Consider the following 4574-nt stretch of genomic DNA (forward strand, 5'->3'; position numbering starts at 1 on the left):
AAGCTTTCCCAAACACCAACCGATACGGGGATATACCAATCGGAGTCTTGTAAGCAGTCCTATAAGCCCATAGTGCGTCATCCAACTTCTTTGACCAATCGGTCCTATTTGCATTGACCATCTTTGACAATATGCTTTTGATTTCCCTGTTGGAGACTTCAACTTGACCACTTGCTTGAGGATGATAAGTAGTAGAAACTTTGTGATTGACACCATACTTTGAAAGCAAGGTGTCAAAAACTCTATTGGAAAAATGAGACCCCCCATCGCTAATGATTGCACGAGGAGTACCAAACCTTGTAAAAATGCGCTTTTTGAGAAATGCAACAACACTCCGGGACTCATTATTGGGCAAAGCCACGAATTCAACCCACTTTGAAACATAGTCCACCACCACAAGAATGTAAGTGTTCCCACAAGAGCTAACAAATGGGCCCATGAAATCAATGCCCCATACATCAAAAATATCAACCTCAAGGATGGTATTGAGAGGCATATCATCTTTATTCGAAATTCCACCCGCTCTTTGGCATTCGTCGCATCTCTTCACCAAATCACCCGCATCTTTGAGGAAAGTAGGCCAATAAAACCCACAACTAAGAACTTTAGAAGCCGCCCTTGCCCCGCCATGATGGCCACCATAGGGAGAGGAATGACAAGCCTCCAAGATACTCAATTGCTCCTCCTCCGGGACACACCTTCGGATCACACAATCCGAGAAAATCTTGAATAAGTATGGCTCATCCCAATAGAAGTCCAAACTATCCCGCTTGAGCTTCTTCCTTTGGTTAGAAGAGATCTCACATGGGATTATACCAGTCACAAGGAAATTAGAAACATCAGCTAACCATGGCATATCATTCATCGACACCGAAAGGAGTTGTTCGTCAGGAAATGAATCATTGATCTCTAGGCCATCACGAGGCCTCCTCTCCTCCTCCAAGAGTGACATGTGGTCCGCCACTTAGTTCTCACTACCTTTCCGGCCCACAATCTCCAAATCAAACTCTTGAAGTAACAAGACCCATCGCATCAGTCTAGCTTTGGAGTCCTTCTTCGTTATCAAGTACTAGAGTGCGGCACGGTCGGTATGAATAATAACCTTGGCACCCATAAGATATGGCTGGAATTTTTCCAAAGCCAACACAATAGCCAAAAGTTCTTTCTCGGTCACCGTGTAGTTCACTTGAGCATCATTCATTGTGTTGCTCACATAGTACACCGGATGAAACATTTTGTTCACTCTTTGACCCAAAACTGCCCCAACCGCAACATCACTCGCATCACACATAAGCTTAAAGGGCAAGCTCCAATTAGGTGCGGTAATGATAGGAGTGGTGGTCATCTTATGCTTGAGAAGTTCAAAGGCTTGCATACATTGCTCATCAAACATGAACTTAACATCTTTTTCCAACAACTTGCACAAGGGGTTTACTACCTCCGAAAAGTCTTCGATAAATCTCTGGTAGAATCCCGTATGCCAAGAAAATTTCAAACTCCTTTGATGGATGTAGGGGAGGGAGCCTTGAAATCACATCGATCTTTGCTTTATCTACCTCAATACCATGCTTCGAAATTTTATACCTAAGAACAATTCCTTCTTCCACCATAAAGTGGCATTTCTCCCAATTGATAACAAGATTGGCTTCTTCACAATGGGCCAACACCCTATCAAGATTTTTCAAGCATTCATCAAATGAGTCTCTTACAACACTAAAATCCTCCCTAAACACCTCCAAAATGTATTCCACCATATCGGTGAAAATGGCCATCATACACCGCTGAAATGTAGCCGGTGCATTACACAACCCAAAAGGCATCCTAGAGAAGGCAAAAGTGCCATATGGACAAGTGAATGTGGTCTTCTCCAGATCTTCCGGGGCAATCAAGATTTGGTTGTACCCAGAATACCCATCTAAGAAGCAATAGAAGGCACGCTCAGCAAGTCAGTCTAACATCTGGTCAAGGAAAGGCAAAAGGAAGTAATCCTTGTGGGTCACTTTATTCAACTTGCGGTAGTCCATGCATACCCTCCAACCAGTGACTGTTCTTGTAGGAATCAACTCATTTTGAGAATTTGTAACCACGGTCATGCCACCCTTCTTCGGTACACATTACACTGGTGAAGTCCAAGAGCTATCAGAGATGGGGTACACAACACCAGGATCCAACCACTTGATCACCTCTTTTTTCACAACTTCTTGCATTGCTTCGTTCAATCTCCTTTGATGCTCCAAGGAAGGCTTTGCATCATCCTCCAAGATAATTTTGTGCATATAGAATGCGGGGCTTATTCCCCAAATATTAGCTAGAGTCCATCCAATTGCCTTTTTCACTTTTGAAGCATCGCGAATGTGACATCAACCTGCATGTTAGTAAGGCAAGAAGAAAGAATAACTGACAAAGTAGAAATTGAGCCTAAGAACTCATACCTGAGGTGTGGAGGAAGTGGCTTCAACTCCAATACCGGAGGCTCCTCAATTGAAGGTTTAGTTGGCGGAGTCTTTCTATTCTCGAGATCCAAAGACAATTTCCTAGGCTCATAAGAATAAGAGCCCATTCTATGTAAAGCATTCATGCACTCCACTCGGCTTGAATCCTCATTGACATCAAGATTTAACAATACGGCCTCCAATGGGTCCTCCACATTGATCATTGCACTGGTGTCATCAATTATCACTACTGTGATGAGGTCAACAAAAGAGCACACCTCGGTACTGTTGGGATGCTTCATAGATTTGCACACATGAAAGACCACCTTTTCATCACCCACCTGGAAGGTGAGTTCCCTGCTTCCACATCTACCAATGCCTTCCCCGTAGCTAGGAAAGGTCTGCCCAGTATGATAGGAACTTCGTAGTCCACCTCGCAGTCCAAGATCACAAAATCAACGGGCAAGATAAATTTGTCCACTCGGACAAGCACATCATCAATAATACCCAAGGGTCTCTTCATCGATCTATTCGCCATTTGTAACCTCATGGAAGTCAGCCTAGTTTGCCCAATACCCAAAGTTTTGATAACTGAGTAGGGCATCAAATTGATACTAGCTCCCAAATCACATAGAGCTTTGGCAAAATCCATACTCCCAATGGTGCAAGGAATGGTGAAAGCACCGGGATCTTCAAGCTTCCGGGCCATTGAATACACTATAGCACTAACTTGGTGAGTCATCTTTATAGTTTCAAAATCCATAGAACGCTTCTTTGTGACCAAGTCTTTCATGAATTTTGCATAGCCCGACATTTGTTCAAGTGCCTCCACCAAAGGCACATTAATAGATAAGCTCTTCATCATGTCAATGAACCTTTTAAACTGATTATCATTCTTTTGCTCCGCGAGCCTTTGAGGATAAGGTGGAGGTGTCCTTGGCAAAGTTACCTTGGCTTTAGGCACAACCGCTCCGGCATGTCAATTATGTGTTCCCTAGATGGGTTCACATCATTTTGAGTTTCCACCTCGACATCTTTAATATCAATCCTCACTTCCTTGTTCACATTTTCATCAACCACATCTTCAACTACCAAAGGGACTTCATTTTCTTGCCATTCAACATCATCATCCAAGATTTGCTTTTGGTTGGAGGCATTCACATCACCGACTCTCCCACTTCTCATTGTAACTGCCATAACATGATTATTCCCACCCTTCGGGTTCACTACCGTATCACTTGGTAGTGCGTCCTTAGGGCGAGTATTTAAATACTAAGAGATTTGGCCCAATTGTACTTCCAAGTTTCTGATAGAGGTATTCTGGGAAGCTAACTGTGCATCAGAATCCGCATTCTTCTTCATCATCTGTTCGAACATCATTTCAATTCTGATCATATCATTGCCAGAAGAACTAGGACCTTGAGATGGAAATGGGGGTGGATTGTTTGGTTGTTAGTACATTGGGGGCCTTTGAAAGCCTTGCCTCCGATTTCCTTGGTTTCCATTGTTCCATCCACCTTGACTGTTATTGCCACCCAATTGTTGTTATTACCATTCCAATTCCTTTGGTTGCCTTGATTGTTGTTCTGATTGCCCCAGTTGTTGTTCCCCCAATTACCACTGTTTTGTTATTGGTTGCCCCAATTGGCTTGAGGTCTCCACTGTTGTTGGTTGGAAGAGTTGCCCCGTTAGCCTTGATAGTTGTTTACATATTGTACCTTTTCACTTTGGTCATCATAACCATCATTTTGAAATCCATCACAGTCATCATCAAATTGCTTAGAATTTCCTTGGTTTTGTTGCCTTCTTTGCCTTCTTTTGTTGACAAGCATATTAACACCCTCCATGGCATTCACTTGGCGAGGATTTTGAACTTGTTACAACTGTGCCTTTGCCAATTGGTTCATAGTAGTTGTAAGCTTAGCTATAGCTTGCCCGTGATCATGTATTTCCTTGTGCAAATGAATAACTGTGGGGTTACCTTGAGGCACATTGGCTCTACTTTGCTATGCAGAAGAAGTGTCAGCCATCTCGTCAAGTATATCACATGCCTCATCATACGACAACTTCATAAATTTTCCCCAACAAGTTGGTTCACTATGCATTGATTTGTTGTATTGATGACCCGTTAGAAAGTTTGTT

Source organism: Nicotiana sylvestris, chromosome 7 (assembly GCF_000393655.2).
Source record: "Nicotiana sylvestris chromosome 7, ASM39365v2, whole genome shotgun sequence".
NCBI lineage: Eukaryota > Viridiplantae > Streptophyta > Magnoliopsida > Solanales > Solanaceae > Nicotiana > Nicotiana sylvestris.